Source organism: Microcebus murinus, chromosome 9 (genome assembly GCF_040939455.1).
Source record: "Microcebus murinus isolate Inina chromosome 9, M.murinus_Inina_mat1.0, whole genome shotgun sequence".
NCBI classification, from domain to species: domain Eukaryota; kingdom Metazoa; phylum Chordata; class Mammalia; order Primates; family Cheirogaleidae; genus Microcebus; species Microcebus murinus.
This window is the reverse complement of record NC_134112.1, coordinates 42,777,036-42,795,061: the sequence shown is the minus strand read 5'-3', so window position 1 is coordinate 42,795,061 and position 18,026 is coordinate 42,777,036. Positions and strand designations below refer to the sequence as shown.

General features: G+C 34.2%; 1 protein-coding gene across 1 annotated transcript in view; it reads left to right on the top strand.

Moving 5' to 3' along the window:
• The window catches only part of SDHAF3 (succinate dehydrogenase complex assembly factor 3), a 59,163-nt gene that overhangs the window by 10,684 nt on the left and 30,453 nt on the right, over positions 1-18,026 (top strand). The gene's annotated exons all lie outside the window — the stretch shown is intronic.

The following is an 18,026-nucleotide window of genomic DNA, read 5'->3' as shown; positions in this document are numbered from 1 at the left end:
CAAGTTTTTGCTCCTCTTTACACCCTAGATCATTATAAGTTATAGCACTTCTAAAGTAAATTGCATTTTGATTTCTAAGCTCTAAAACACTAAAAATATTCTTTATTTGAATAGAGTTAAAAATTATAATATTGTTTATTTTCCTTAAAAAAAAATTTCATTGTTATAAACATACCACCCCTTCCCTCCCACCAAAAACTCCACCCAAACTCAAAACAAAACCGGAGTGTTACATATTGTGTTTAAGTAGGAAAGGTTTCTTTCTTGACTTTGATGCAGTGACTCCACAGTTTGTTTAAAAACTATCCCACTTAAAAAAAGAAAAATCCATACACCCCCTCTTTTCTTTCCAAAGCTGAGAATGGCAGCAGATGGCATCACAAACGTACACACACACAACTACAACAACCACTGGAGTGAGATGGGTGCTTGTTGCAGCATTAGTAGGTTAGACTCCACGGCACATATCTTGAATTGTGACTTCTCCAAAAGGCATCATATTCGTTGCCTCACACTTTCAAGCATGGGCCTCAAGAGTTTATCTGTATTATTTTTATTTATTTATACATTTTATATCCTATAGATACATATAATTAATAACTGAAGATTTCTGATCAATAACCATAGTTAACACTACTTAAAAATGCTGTGAATATGATTAAATGCATTTATAAGGCTAAGAGAAAGGTGACCAGAGTGAGAAGAACTTCTTACTTTAAAATGTTTGGAAATTTGTACAGCTTTGATATAATTTTCAGGGTGCTTAATAATACCCCTGGCTGCTTAATGCAAATACTCAAAATTTCCAGAGCATTTTTAGAAATTTCATATGACCATATTCTAACTTTGTAACTAATGAGGGGAGAGAGACTTTTTAAAGAGCTGTGTTATGGTGTTTTCTTTACTCTGGAATTCACTTGGAAAGAGATACTCAGTTTTATTCCGTCATCACACCCCCTTCCTCACACTCTCTTTCTCCTTGCTGTCATCCTTTTCATCTTCCTCTTCCATTTTTTTCCAGAGATTTTAGCTGTCCCTGTTGCACGGTCAGATTTTCTTTAAGTGGCTTCATCCTTGTCATATTTCTCCTTCGGCTTTACCTCCTTAAATTATTTTAAGGCTGCTTTTTGGCTTCCATTCACATTACTCTTGACTACCTAAAATAAGTGACTGAGGCAAAGATCTCACTCAATGGAGATTTATTAAGCCAAAAATGAGGACACTAGGGAAAAACGTAAACTAAAGACAAATCTGTGATGGTTTTTCTAACGGGGAATATGGAAGTTTCATTTGAGGGGAGGAAGGCATACAGAAGGGACAAAAAAATGAAAAAAAATGGGGTGGGTGGTTAGTGACACAAAATGGTTACATTCTTGTGAGACCCAGGAAAATCTACATGTTACATAAGATAAGGTGAATGTTAGGAGAGAAAAAGGGAGTGGAGGAAGCATCAATTGTATAAATATTTCTGGGTAGGTAGAAGAATATTTGATCCTGTCTTGTTGCTGTTCTGCACCTGGGAAGATGAAATTATAATTCATTATTGGTGGGATCTCAACAGACTTTAGTTTTAGCGTGTCCTTGCTAACTGGAGGCCAGCAAGGAATTTCCTTAATGAATGATCTGTGGGGCCAGTTCTTCACAGGTGCCTGAGGTCTTACTTTCCCTTTTGCATAAGGAGGTGGAGGTCGGTGTCTTGAGATTTTTATTTTCTTTTTTACTCCACATCACACCTAGCATTTTAATCTTCAGTGGAGATGCCAGGTTTGTGGATTTGTTATTAGGATGGAGCTGAACAGAACAAGAAGCCAGCCAGTAGTGGCAATTGGGGGGGCATCCTTCCTTTTTAGCTGGCCCAAAATGCTTCAGTTTTGGATCATCAAATTTGGATTTCTTTTTTCCAGAAATTGTCTTCTCTCAGAGCACTTCTTAAAAAAAATGCAGTGCTAATGGAGATCTTTGGATTTTCCCTTTTTTTGTACTTCTTGCTTACTTGCACAAAGAAGACAAAGTTACTATTTGTCTTTTGGTTTCTTGAGGTCACCTTTAGCCATAATGGTTCTATTGTTTGTTGGTCCCTGAAAAAAACATATATATATATATATATATATATATATATATATATATGTGTGTGTGTGTATCTTTTTTTCTTTTGAGACAGGGTCTCACCCTGTCACCCAGGCTAGAATGCAATGGTGTGATCATACTCACTGCAACTTCAAACTCCTCAGCTTAAGTGATCCTCCTGGCTCAGCCTGCTTAGTAGCTAGGACTACAGGTGCACACCTCCTGTGCCTGGCTAATTTTTTTTATTTTTTTGAAGACATGAGGTCTCAATGTACTGCCCACAGTGGTCTCGAACTCTCGGCCTCAAGTCCTTGGACTTCTGCCTTCTAAGGTGCTAGGATTATAGGTGTGAGCCATTGCACGTGGCCCCTGAATATATTTTTAAAGGAGAATTTGGTAGATTCATGATTATTAGGAGTGTTATAAAAACATGTATGACAAACTATCCTAAATATACATTTCTAGGCCATTCTCAGCTATTAGTTTCACCTACATTTATTAAGCTATTGGGACAAAGAGTAAGAATAGGAGTTTTTGAAGCTTGATATTCTAATTTTATATTATAAGAGTATTTCTGAAAAGTTGCTTATAAATTGGTTTTTTTGAAATGTTTTAAGTATACTGGCAAATTTACTAATTAAAGGAGTTCTTTTGTGAATCCTTTTGTAGAGTGAATAATGAGCCTATAATTTGTTTCTTTGTGTAAACCTGTATCTGCATACATCAAATTTGTTTTAAATAGAGTATGTCTACAATTGTTGATGCATGTGTCTAAAAAGAAGACTATTTAATTTCTGTTTGTGAAGAACAAATTCAGATTTGCCAGTTTTGATGACTGAGCCATACCAGATTATTTTAGCTCCATTCTTTTTAATGCTATCAAAATATGTTCTTCACCCTAAATCAAGAGAGTGGCAAGAGTTTGTGTATTAAGATTGAACTATAGTATATTTTTGAACTGTATTTTCTTAAATAGTAACAGGGCTAGTTGAAATTATGCAAAGCTTAAAAAGTTATTTAGTAGCTTTATCCTTTATTTTTTTATAGCATAACTGGAATCTGAAATAATGATTTAATTTTCTTTAAAATTTTTGCTTTCTCTTAGTCTGTAGTTATAGAAGTGGATATATATGGTGCTTTTAAATAGAATATGGTTGTTAGCTTACTACTTACTATAGTTTGATTATGTCCATCAATTTATTACTCTATTTTTAATACTTAGAAAATAGTAATAATTCATCTTCCTTAGTTTGAATACCTAAATGTCGTTAGCCAGAATTAGCCGTAAACAGCTATTCAGTTCTTATTGTAGCTTAAATTGGTAGATTTATAATATTAATATAATGAAAATAGAAAAAAATGTGATTGTCACTGTGTAATATTTAATTCTATGGTTTAAATATAGGGGTTTTTTTTTGTTTGTTTCGTTTTGTCTTCAGGGCTGTCTGGGAGCCTTAATACTGTTTAATTATGTTGTTTCTCTGGGAAAGTATATACAAATTAAAGCCAAGAGCATCTTATCCACGTCTCTCACATCCTCTGCATAATCTACTAGATTGTCAGTCGAAGGAGCCTTTCATGATCTAACATGTGTTCTGTTAGATCTCATGGAAAATAAAATCTTTCCTTGATAACTGAAGAAGTAGTCTGTGGGTTAGGGAACCCTTGGAAGCGTTCTGGGGTCTAGTAAGATCCCAGAAATAAGCCAGCATGTTTGTCTAATATAAATAAGATCAGCCATGTTTGTCCATGTCCTTAACAAGCTGAGGGGCAGGGATACTCCAGAGGGCATTATCAGGTTCAAAACTAGACAGGAGACAAAGGATCAGGAGCAGAAGTTTTTGGGATCAGGTTCAAGGTGGGACTTGGACAGATTGTTCAAAATGTAGGCTTTGAACTATGTGAGGGTGTTCACACTGTGCCAGGGAGAACTGGGCAGAAGCAGCCTAACTGAATTCAATTGTTTACTCAGTCATTTAGTGCCTACTGTTTTTTAGAGGATGCAGATATTAATACATGGTCAATGTTTTTAAGGAGTTTTTGAGTCTCTTCTGAATCAGTATATGATAGAGTGACAACCATTGTGCCTTAAAGAATAGTAGTTGAGAAATGTTGGGTTTTTGGCAGTGGGTCAAACAATGATTTGGAGTTTAAGTAGTATGAGTACAAGAGGAAAAGCTCCTCTTTCCCATAGCGATTGAATTTATGATAAGGCAGTTCTCTGACCAATATATCTACCCTGTCACTTACCATTTCCTTCATGTGACACCATTCCATTGGATTTTGAAGATCTTGTTATCTTTGAGTTTCTTTTAAAAGTATATTTACCCCTATGAGGCATTCCATTTTAAATTATCATCTAACACTTTTTTTTTTTTTTTAAATAGAAGGGGGTCTTACTATATTGCCCAGGCTGGTCTCAAACTCCTGGGCTTAAGCTATCCTCTTGCCTCAGCTTCCTGAGTAGCCACTGCACCTGTCTAAATTTATTAAATGCAAACACTTTTAATGATTATCTGATATTGGTTAACATCTAATCACTCACTATATGATTTTGGGTAATTTAATGGAACATACCAAGCCTCAGTTTCCTCATTAGTAAAATGGGCATACCAACAGCGCCACCTTTAAGGTTAAGGATTAAATAAGAGAGTATATGCTTAGTAGTTGCCCAGTTGCCCAGTGCCTTACACATAGTAAGTGCTCAAAAATATTAGCTGTTTTAGCTCTGGTGTAGGGTAAGAAGGAGGTTGATAGGAGGCAATAGGTCTACGTAAGAGTTTTGAAGATGCTGAAAACAAATGTTGTAATTTAATTATTATTAATTCTTCCATCTCTTATCTTCCATATCCAATTAATTTTCCAAGTCTTGCTGATTCTCTTTTCTTTTACACTGTCTGAACTCTGGCCTATTGTCGCCATTTCAATTGTCATTACCTCTGGATGTTTGTAGTAATTTCATAAATAATCTTGCTTTTAGTCTCTTTTAACTGTCACCTTACAAAGCACAACTTTGATCATTTTATTGCCCTTGCCAAACCCATCACTGTTTTCCCGTTGACCTCTCTTTAACCTGAAGTTCAAAACTGTAAAACCTGGACAGAATATAGTTTTATCTCTCACTATTCTTTGTCATGAATTCTGTGTTCTGGTCATTTAACTGAGCGTTGTTTTCTGAAAGTAGCCTCAAGTTGTTTTCACTCTCACTATTTATTAATTTGGCCTAAACGTTTGTCTGTCTTTTTTCTGCATGGCCAAACCCTAAAATGTCTTTCAAAACAGCCCTATTACTATGCCATCAACTCTTTTTTGATTAATTCTTCCAGTGAAAAGGAAATCTCTATGTCATTTAGTTTTCCCAAAACATTATTTTTGCATTTCTGTTTTGGCACTTATGTTTTTCTGCATTGTATTATAGTTACTTACGTATACCTTTTTGCACTAGTAGATGGTAAGTTACTTGAGGACAAAAACAACGTTTTATGTATCTTTGTGTACTTTGAAGTTACTTTAAAGTTACCAAGACAGTAGTTAATTTTTTTTATAATGTTCTGTTAAATCTTTTTGTCACCCAAAAGAAAAATCATTATTTTTTAAATGAAGACCAAACACACTAATGTCCACAGCTGGATAAAAAATTAACCAATCAAATGTGTGAACTATAGTCTTTATAATAAAGATGAATAGTTGAAACAAAGGCTTAAATTCTTAAATTATATTTCATAAATATGTGAGAATTGAATTTTATATTTTGTAGGGAGGTAGGCTTAGTCCAAGCACTTTAATTTATATCTTTATCTAGATAATACTGTCAGGTCATTAGGTATATGATTGTATGTATGCCTGAGTTATTTTTAATTTTTTTTTTTTTTTGCTGTGTGGCTATTAATAAACTTTTGGTCTTTATTAAACTAGTATCAGGCATATGTGGTTACTAATTATTCAGGACACGTTAAAACACCTTAATATTCCTGCTTTTTTCATTCTTAATATAGTGTTTTAAGTGCCTAAGATGGGGGAGAGAAAAGGAGAGAGTAAAGAATTTAAGATCATGAATTGGAAAAGACCTAGAAGAGCCATGACTGTTAAGTGTCTTGGAAATAAAATGAAATTGAGTGTCTGCTACGCAGCCCCGTTAAGCTACACATGAATACCATCTTCTCTCAGGAAGAAGAGAGAAGCTGGGAGCAACTGTGCATGATCATTTTCACTAAATTCTTCTAAGAGTGTTTAACTTTGTTTACAAACTGGATTCATCTTTTCAAATATTGGAAACTCTTGGGGTAAACTAATACTCTAGGTACAGTGATATTTTTGTCTATGTGTAATTTCAGAAATTTCCACATGGTGGCAGAAGATACTTATATCTGGAAAGACTATGACATGAAATTCAGAAAACTATTTCAATTTTATCTGAAATAGTATTTGTCTTTTAATATTCCTAGTAATTTTTATGTTTGTATTATATGATATAGGTTTGTTGCCACTTTAAATATTTTAAATGTATTTGCAAATTTTAAAATGGAGTCAATATTTTTTCTATTTCTTATGTACAATTTTAATCCATTTTTTAAAGTTTCATGGGTACCTCCTGAATAGTGTTTTTTTTTTTTTTTTTTTTTTTTTTAAGACAGAGTCTCGCTTTGTTGCCTAGGCTAGAGTGAGTGCCGTGGCGTCAGCCTAGCTCACAGCAACCTCAAACTCCTGGGCTCAAGCGATCCTTCTGTCTCAGCCTCCCAAGTAGCTGGGACTACAGGCATGAGCCACCATGCCCGGCTAATTTTTTCTATATATATTAGTTGGCCAATTAGTTTCTTTCTATTTATAGAAAGAAACAGGGTCTTTCTATAAACAGTAGAGACAGGGTCTCGCTCTTGCTCAGGCTGGTTTCGAACTCCCGACCTCGAGCAATCCTCCCGCCTCGGCCTCCCAGAGAGCTAGGATTACAGGCGTGAGCCACCGCGCCCAGCCCTGAATAGCGTTTTAAACAATTGTTTTGGTAAATGTCTTTTTTCTTAGTAAGTCAGTTTTGGGGAAATTGAGGATAGTAATTTACTATTTCTAGATAAATATACGAAACCCAATATGTAAAATTTTATTTGACTTTATTTTAGAGATCAAGGAATTGATCTGGTACAATCATAGCTCACTGAAGCTTTGAACTCCAGGGCTCCAGCAGTCCTCCCACATAAGCCTCTGGAATAGCTGGGAGATGCCACCATACAGGCACATGCTACCATGCCTCGCTAAGTTTTCTTATTTTTTGTAGAGATGATGGTGCCTCACTATGTTGCCCAGATTGATCTTGAACTCCTGGCCTCAAGCAATCCTCCTGTCATAGCCTCCCACAGTGTTTGTGGTTCTTATTAACACAAAATATATTTTTCATAAAAATTTAAAGAATATGTAGCTTTATGTGTAGATAGTGGATTAATTATAACATTATGAATTATATGAATGATGAAAAAGATAAAAATAGGGATTTGGAAATTCTGTGGAAACTTAAATAGGCCAAGTTTTTTTTTTCCTTTTCTGTTTTTGAACACCAGATGGTAGATGATCTAGTTAAAAAAGATGGGGGACTAACAAAACTTTTTATTTTTGACCAGTAATATTCTGGCCCATTTTAATGTGCTGATGTTTTATCCTATCCATTATTAGTTTGATTATATAATTTGTTGTCAAAACTGGGACACTCCTGGGAGCAAAAGAAGCACTAAAATGAAATCATACAGATATTTGAAATGTGTATTTATTGACTTAGAATTGGGTTTATTATATTGCTAGAATTATAGTTCTTTATAACTATTCTTAAAAAGTAAGTTTTCAAAATATAAAAAATATTCAAAATATAAAAACATAGATTTGTATACTTTAAGGCAAAAAAGCCTCTTTATTATGATATATGAACATTACAAAAAGAACAATTATTCAGAAACATATTGTTGTACTTTCTTTTTATCTGTTCTATCTGTAATACTGTGTCACTTTTTTGCCCTGAAGCATACAGATTTTACAGTATGGTTTTATTTTAAAATTGCCTGGGGAAGTTGCATTTTATGATTAATAGAAAAACTATCTTTCTATAGGTGTTGAGATAGCAAAGCAGCTCAGGGCAAATTCTGCTCAATGGAGGATATTCTCAAATTAATTTTTTAAGTTTAAATTTGTAAATATTTAAGCCCAAATATTTTAACAAGCTCTTTCTTTCTGTCTCCATTTAGATTAGCTTTCTTTGATAAATATTTTTGGAAGACAAAACTTGTCAAATAAATTGTCTGTATTTAGGATAATTTTGAATGTTTGCTAAATTCAGATGCTCCAAAATCATTGGCTTTTTCAATTTTTTTCCATTTTGTTATAGAAAAATAAAACAAGTATGTCCATTTATAAATAGGAGTTCTTCAAAAGATTGTTTCTAGAAGTTGAGATATACAATTACAGAATTCAAACTTAAATCTTACATTATTTGTGTTCTCATGATTTAATTCATTCTTTCTTTCTTAGTAAATTTCAGTCTTCCAGTTACAAGATTTGTTTTCAAGAAACACCATTTGTTAAAAGCTTAAGCTGTTTATTAGCCAACTAAAGCTCTGATTAAAGAATTCCTACCGATTTGAACAAAATGCAACCAAAATTCAGGGGGCTAGTTTATAAAAGAGTTCAATATCATTGTAGGACACTTAGATTAATTTGCAAATTAGTTCAGCAAAAGCTCCAGTAGTTCTATTAGGTCATTAGATATGAAATATCTGATTTTGAATCAAAAGTTTATTATATCTCAAACAAACACCTAAACTATCGACACACTTTAGTAGCTTGTTTATGCCAGCAACAAAGAAGCCTGGAGAGTGAGTGGCAGTGAAATTGCTAAAGGCATTTTGCACAGCTTGTTGAGGATTGAATATTTTTCCTTGCAAGAAATGGTCCAAAGCCTGGAAAAAGTGGTAGTCAGTTGGTGCAAGGAGTTGGTGCAAGGTATGGTGAATACAGTGGATGACAGAGAGTTTCCAAGTCCAGCTTCTGTTGTTTGAGCAGAGTTTGTTTGACATGTGGTGGTCCAGTGATTGGCCTGTCTCTGTTAACCAGTCTTGGCTGCTTAATCTTAAGCATCCTCATCATTTCATCCAACTGGTTGAAGTAGACATCTGTTATAATCGATTGACCAGTTTTTACAAAGCTGCAATGGATAATACTGGCATTGGATCACCAAACAGACACCATTAGATTTTTTTAGAATATTTGGTTTTGGACTGTTTTGGCACTTTATCGAACCATTGTGTCAAACACTTGCGATTGTCAAAAGGAATCCATTTTTCATCACATGTAACAATATGATGTAGAAATGGTTCACCTTTATGTCATGACAGCAAAGAAAGGCAAGCTTTAAGACAGTTTCTTTTCTGACACTCATTTAATTCACATGGAATCCATCTATCCAGCTTTTGTACATTGCTGATTTGTTGCACATGGTCCAATATTGTTGGAATAGTCACAGGTAGGTTGAGATGGATTGGCTTCCACTACAACCTTCAGCTCATCATTATCCACCTTGGTCTCAGGTCACCCACGTGGCTCATTTTCAAGATTACAATCACCAGAATGGAACTTCTCAAACCATTGATGTACTGTGTGTTTATTAGCCACATCCTTCGCAAACACTTTGTTGATGTTTTAACTGTCTGCATAGCATTGGTTCCACGATGGAACTCTTACTCGAAAATAACGCAAATTTTTGACTTACCTAGTTTCGCAAAAATTGCTCTAGAAAAAAATTTGAAAAAAATCACAAGCCAAACAGTGCATTTGTAAGACTGAGGATTACCTTCACAATAAAAATAAAACAAGAAGTGTCAAAGTGAAATGTCAGAGATATCAACTGTCAAACTTAGTACTTAAAGAAATCAGACATTTCATACTTGATAACCTAATAAAATTTGTAATGTAAATCTGTAGACGATAGCACAAAGGGAAAGCTCATATTGCCATGCAGAAGTGCTTGGTACTCAATAGTAGTTATACTACAAAAATTTTATAGATTGCTGTTTATGTATAACCACAGATTTTTAGAAAAGTATCATTTTGACAACAGATTCTGTTTTTATTATTAGAATATCACAATTTGGGCATGGTTATAGATTATGTACACTACAACTAATTCCATGTACATTCATTCTCGGAGAGTCGCTAAATTTAATAAGAATATATTTTTTTTTTACTTTGGCATTTTGCTTCACCAAGATTTGTATTAGTATTATTGCTGTAAAAACAATTTTATCTTCAATGCTGAACTTTTTTTGAACCGAATTTACAATAGCACTGACAATAACATCAGATATTTCACCTTTAAAAGCATGAGTTTCTAATAGCTTTACTTTGATTCTGTGAGTTTGGTAAAGAAATCAAGCTGTTATGAGATTTAATTTAACTAATTTTCTGTTTGAAGTATCTTGTCATGGATAGCTAAAATAGTTTAACTTTTTGCAAAGTGGTTCTTTTGCTAACAGTTTGACAACTGTTGCTTTACTTTTTATATGTGCACAAGACAGTCTAGGATAAAGATGGTGAAGTTAACTTAGATTAGTGATTTGATCTAAATTAAAAATCATGCTTCTCATTGTAATAATGTAAATATACTATCTGTAGCTATACAGATTTTCTTCACATACAGGCTTAAAGTAATTCAAAATAACTTGTAAAGTAAATGCTGATGCTTAATCAGTAAATTTGTGTCTTTTGGTTTTCATGTAGTCTATAATATTGCAATTGTCTCTTTGGTACATGTTTATTATCAAGTTTTTTTGAGAAATGGAAATTTCACACTCAGTTTTTCATTCAAGATACATTTTTTTTTAACTTACTGGTGCCAAAAGAGTTAACTGCAAAATAAAAAGCATTGCCAAGCAATAAATAGTTTCAGATTGTACCATGTGTTAAATGACAAAACTACTGTAGTAGGAGCCAACCATACAGGAATACCTTGGAGATATTTTGAATTTGGTTCCAGAACACCATAATAAAGGGAATCACATGAATTTTTTGGTTTCTTAGTGCATATAAAAGTTATGTTTATACTATAGTCTGTTTAGTGTGCAATAGCATAATGTCCAAAAAACACCAATGTACGTACCTTAATTAAAAAAACATTTTATTGCTACAAAAATGCTAACAGTCATCTGAGCCTCCAGCAAGTTGTAGTCTTTTTGGTGGTGGAGGGTCTTGCCTTGATATTTATGTCTGCTGACTGAATAGGGTAGTGGCTGCTGTACACTGGCTGTGGCTGTGACAATTTCTTTAAATAATATAACAATGAAGTTTGCCTCATCAGTTGACTCTTCCTTTCACAAAAGATTTCTCTGTGGCATGTAGTGCTGTTTTATAGCATCTTATCCACAGTAGAACTTATTTCAAAACTGGAATCAGTCTTCTTAAACCCTGCTGTTGCTTTATCTACTATGTTTATAGAATATTTTAAATCCTTTGCTGTCATTTCAACAATGTTCACAGCATCTTAAGCAGAAGTAGAGTCCGTTTCAAGAACATACTTTCTTTGCTCATGTATAAGAAAGAACTCCTTGTTTTTTTTGTCATGAGATTGCAGCAATTCAGTAACATCTTTGGGGTCCACTTCTGAACTAGAGAGTTCTCTTGCTGTTTCCCCCACATCTACAGTTACTTCCTTCACTGAAGTCTCAAACCTTTGAAAGTCATCCATGAGAGCTGGAATGAACTTCTTGCAAATCCCTGTTAATGTTGACATTTTGACTTCCTTTCGTGAATCACAAATGTTCTTAATGGCATCTAGAATGGTGAATTCTTTCTAGAAGGTTTTCAATTTACTTCGCCCAATCCATCTGAGGAATCACTGTCTATGGCAGGTATAGCCTTATGAAATGTATTTCTTAGATAGTAAGACTTGAAAATTGAAATTACTCCTTGATCCAGGGGTAGCAGAATGGACATTGTAATCGCAGGCATGAAAACAACATTAATCTCCTTTTATATCTCCCATCAGAGCTCTTGGCTGACCAGGTGCATTGTCAAGGAGCAGTAATATTTTGATGGGAATCTTTTTTTCTGAGCAGTAGGTCTCTAGTGGGCTTAAAATATTCAATAAACCATGCTGTAAACAGATACGCTGTTATCCAGGCTTTGTTCCATTTATAGACCACAGCCAGAGTGGCCTATAATTCTTAAGGGTCCTCAGATTTTAAGAATGGTAAATGAGCATTGGAGATTAGCTCCATAGGAGAGTCAGCCTATTGTTTGAAGCCAGGCATTAACTTCTGTCTAGCTATGAAAGTCCTAGATGGCATCTTCTTCCACTACAAGGCTGTTTCTTCTACACTGAAAATCTGTTTAGTGTAGCCACCTTCATCAGTGATCTTAGTAAGATCTCCTGAATAACTTGCTGCAGCTTCCATATCAACACTTGGCTGCTTTTTCTTGCACTTTTATGGTATAAAAATGACTTCTTTGCTTAAACCTCATGAACCAACCTGTGCTACCTTCCAACTTTTCTTCTACACTTCCTCATCTCTCTCATTATTCACAGAATTAGAGAGACTTAGGGCCTTGTTCTGGATTATGCTTTGGTTTAAGAGAATATCATGCCTGGTTTGATCTTCTATCTAGGCCACTAAAACTTTCTCCATATCAGCAATAAGCTGTTTTGCTTTCTTACCATTCCTGTATTCATTGGTTTAGCACTTTTAATTTTCTTCAAAATTTTTTCCTTTGCATTCATAACTTGGCAAACAATTTGGCACAAGAGGCCTAGCTTTTGGTGTATCTTGGCTTTTGACATGTCTTCCACACTAAGCTTAATCATTTCTAGCTTTTGATAAAAAGTGAGAGATGTACAACTCTTCCTTTCACTTGAACGCTTAAATGCCATTGTAGGACTATTCATTAGCCTCGTTTCGATATTGTTATGTCTTAGGGAATAGGCAGGCCCAAAGAGAGGGAGAGAGATGGGGAACAGCCAGTTGGTGAAGCAGTCAGAACACGCACAATGTTTATTAAGTTTGCTGTCTTTTGGGGCACTGTTCATGGTGCCCCAAAACATTTACAATAGTAACATTTTCAAAGATCATTGATCACAGATCACAATAACAGATATAATGATAATGAAAAAGTTTGAAATATTGTGAGAATTACCAAAATGTGACACAGGGACATGAAGTAAGCACATAATGTTGGAAAAATGGCACCAATAGACTTGCTTGACAGTGTTGCCGCAAACCTTTAATTTGTGATATACACGATATCTGTAAAGTGCAGTAAAGCAAAGTGCAGTGAAACGAGGTATGCTAGTATATTGTATTTGCTCTCTATATACTGTTTCCCTTATATATTTCACACATACCTAACCTATAATTTCTAATATTCCCCACTCAACTTGCTTAATGGCAGCTTTGTATATTTTATAGGCTGAAACATAGACCACATCAAAACTGCCCCTGGTAGGGGCAGCAGAGTCAAATGCTCATTTGACTATTCTATTCTAGACAGGAGTTATTTAACTGGAGCTGCTTATATCTGAGTGTGTTTAGTTATCAACAAATCCTTGTATACTGTTCTTGAAGGCATTAGTTACACTGAGTCAGGAGAGGGTCAGGAAAGACAGGTTATCAATAGTCATCTTCCAGATTTAACCACTTATTAAGAACTTGTGTTGTTGCATCTCATACACCACTAGACAATCTTTTAAACTGGAAGTACAAAGTGGAGGTATGCCAGTAGTATCTCTGCTGTCAAATGCCATTGTTAATATTTTAATAAAAAGTGAAATAATTCAGGACAAATTTTAAACTAGATTAGATGTCAAGACGACAGTCATAAACCAAGACAATTCTATACAAACCAGTATGTATAGTTGTATTATTATGTACTTTAAGTTTATCTGATAATAATAGTTTTGGTAGGGAAGTGGCATGCTCTAATTTTATAAGTAAAATATTGAATTTAGTCAAATCTTCTTGACTTTATCCAGTGATTTGCTGTTTCATCTTTGTTGTGTTTCATAGTTTATTCCTTAATTTCTCCATCTTTCAAATAAAAAGAACATATACTTTAGACCCACTTGATAGAAAATATTACTGAACAAATTAGACCTGGCAGGGCATTTGGACTCTTACTGAAATAAATCTAAACCTAAAAGAATTATTTATTGGCTTTATGAGGTGAAAGTTAGGGCTGCCAACATTGCACTCCTGAGAAATACCACGTAAATGTTCCACTGAGCTCAAAGGCACAACTGGCTTCTTGAAGGACTCTGCACCTTGGGGTAGTCAACTTATATTTGTAGCTAATCTAAAAATTCAGGTGTTTGTCTGGATACATACTCATGGCAGACCATTATGTGTAGTCTAATTTTTGTTGGCTGCAGTGGGCTAGGCCAGTCTTGTAGCCAAAGGATCTCACTCTAGAAAATCAGCTCCCTCAACATCCCACCCTCCTTTTCATATTTGAACAGCTGCCCAAAGAAGTTCAGTTTGGTATTTGAGAAAGATTCTCTCCTAGACGAAATGTTTAGTCAGGCTTCTCTGAACCCAACTTAGCCTTATTGGCATGTTCTTCAAGAGTCTAGTTTTAGCAAGATTCTGTCAAATTGATTTAGCCAGAATCCCCTACACTTGATATCTGATCATCCTTGAAATCTGATTGGGCTCTTTATCTTCCACTATCCCCCAGGTAGTAGCTGATCACTCTGATTTCTGCCTTTTGCAAGAATCCTGTTAGATCAGTTTAGCAAAGAATTGCTCTACCTTCTTAGTAATTTTCCATCCACTGACACACCCCCCACCCATGCATCTTGGCTATAAATTTCTACTTTTCTTTGTTGTATTACGATTGATCCGGATCTCTCCTACTGCAAAACCCCATTGCAGCAGTCCCTATACCTATTGCTATAGTCCCGAATAAAGCCTGCCTTACTGTTTTAACAAGTGTCATGAATACTTTTTTCTTTAACGGCTTGCTACTTTTCTTGAAGGTATTTTGCATTTCTGAGGCTGGCATTCTTCCATAATAATCACAGTAATAGATTGGATCATGCAGAGAAGGTTAACTTGACATATGAACAATAAAAGGTTTTGGTTAAGAAATTCATGTATAGCCATCTTGTTTTAGGATGACCTGTTACCTGGTTCACATCTAAATAGGTTAGGATTTTTTCTTTTTTTAAATATCTGGACACTTGAAACTTCAAAATAACTATAGAAGTGTCAGAGAGTAGAAAGTACACTTGTGATAGGAAGTCATATCTTCAGTTCACTCTTTCCTTAGAGTAAGAACATAGACTTGTACGTTTTGCACAATTTCGTATCATTTCAGTAGTACCAAATTATAACACTTTGATTTTGATTTTTTTTCTATCTTACGAGCTTTAAGCTTCTTATACTCCACCAGCAGCTTTTTGCATTTCAGTATAAGTTTGCATAATTCCTGATATGTTCCAGTTATATTTAAATAAAACACTTTAGCATGCCAGTGTTTTTAAAATGCCTAGTAGGCCATTTTTTCCCTTTTGTATCTTCAGATGTTCAATTTCTGATTATGGTGATTTGTGTCTATAATTGTGGTCTCTGAACTTGTGGAACATGTATCATTCATATGTATATACGTTTACTTTTTTATACATTTTGAACTGTATTATTAGCTAATATCTGAAGCATATCCACTTAGAGGATAGCGTTCATTAATAATAGTGAATATCAGTTTGCATTCCAAATAGTCTTGATATTTTTTAAAATTTTGGGCTGATTTTTTGGAACTGATTATATTGCCATTTTTTAAAAAGTATGGTACATTTGTCACAACTAATGAACCAATATGAATTCATTATTACTACCTAAAGTCCATCCTTTATTCACATTTGCCTAGTTTTTACCTGATGACCTTTTTCTGTTCCAGGATCCCATCAAGGAGACCACATGATATTTAATTGTTGTGTCTCAGCCTCCTCTAGACTTTGACAGTTTCTCAGACTTTCCCTTTTCCTGATTATGTTGACAGTTTAGAGGAGTCCTAGTCAGGTATTTTGTCCCCCAATTGGGATTCGTCTGATGTTTTTCTCATGAAAAGAATGGGATTATAGGCTTAGGGGAGGAGGAGCACAGAGGGAAAGTGCCATTCTCATGATATCAAGTGTACGTTATCGCCATTGTTTTTACATTAATGTGGCTGATGGCTTGTACTAGAAGTTGGAAAAGTGTCTGATCTACACTATCATCTTTTGCTTGTGCTTACGTTATTAATATTGTCTTCAGTCAGAAGATTCTTTTAAAGCTACCTGTCCATTTAACTGGCATATCAAAGTGTAACACATCTTAATATCATACATCAAAAGCAAATACAGGGGTGGTAGGAGGAGGTTTTTTCAGTGGCATAAGGGACTCCTATTCTTTCCTTATTTATTTCCTGTATCCTAAATGACTTTGTATGTTCCACAGTCATGAGGGCGCCAGGGGCAAACTGTAATTTAAATATTAATAAAACTAAATTTATTTTTAAAGATAAGTTTACATAGAAATTCTAATATTTTCTATCTTAACCCAGTGGATTGCCTTGCTCTTATGTAATCGTTGTATCCCTTAGTGTGTACTCACATTCGACTCTGGAGACTAATGGTCTAGTAGAGAACTAAAAGAATTTCAAAGGTCATTTTATTGGCTTCCTAAATTGTTTCTTTTTTTTTTTTTTTAATATTCTCTAGACTTTTTCAAGCTATTATTCCTTTGTGCATGCTATCCTTATTATGAAAGTCCCTTTCTGTTTCCTGATAAACAAGAGGGATGTGTACCGGTTTCTATGTTTCAGTGATTAATAGAATCCTGGGAATCCTTATAGAAATACAGCTATTGCTAGAATACCTTTTGGGCAATAAATAGCTTAATTGAGAGAGTACTTCTAGAGGAGGCTTACATTTGTATTCTCTAGGAATATAGAATTTGAATGCTTTAACCCTTTGGCCTTTCTTTGGTGGTTCTTTAGATCTCTATTTCTTCTTGTCTTGTAAACCACCTTAGTTTCCTCAAGTTTATTAGTAATTTTTTGAAATGGAAAGCTATATAAGCTGTATTGTTAGAAAAAAATAATGTAGATCAGGATCACTTTAAGAAACTCAGTGTACAAAATATGAACTTAAACTTTGATTAATTAGTACTAATTATTTCCAAAGATATTTTAATTTTAACAAAGTTTGAAGGAATAAACCATTACATTCATAGTCCATTTAAAATACTTAAGCTTTTAAAAATTTGATTCATCCAGTTTTTTCAAAATTGTTATAAAGTGAGGCATGATTCTTTAGGCATTTTTGACAGATTCCTAATGTTAATTGATTCTAGTTAATAGTTTCTCTATAAAGTAATGCTCGAACAGTCTGTACTTCCACATATACATCAGATATGCAATGGTTAATGATGCATTTTTTTGTTGTTTAGGGGGTTGAGTGGGTATCTATGATCTTTTTAAGGAAAGCATGTACCATATGCATTTAGGATATAATATATTCTTTTACCATTGCCTTATTTTAGCATTTATGGACTTGTTTCCTTATTTTAGTGTTCAAAAAATTGAATGTACATTAAATAATACTAAATGCTAAGTCTCTTGTAGAGTGATAGTTCGCAAAATGTAGTAACTGCCATTTTGATGCTGTTGTGAGGTGAAGAAATATACGGTATGGTATTTTTTAGCATGGCATATGGCAACATGCTGAAGGAAGTTAATATTTTATGTCTGACATTTTTTTGAGACACTACTAGCTGAATTCATAGTTTTTGTAGTACGTTTTAGAGCATTTTGTGAAGCAGTTAATTTTTTTGTTTAAAAATATATATTCAGAATCAATGCAGGTTTAGGGCTTTAGTTATCTAGTTAAATTGTAAATAATTACATATTTTTCCATTTATTACTTTACCTTCCCATTGTTTCAAATGATTCTTTTTATT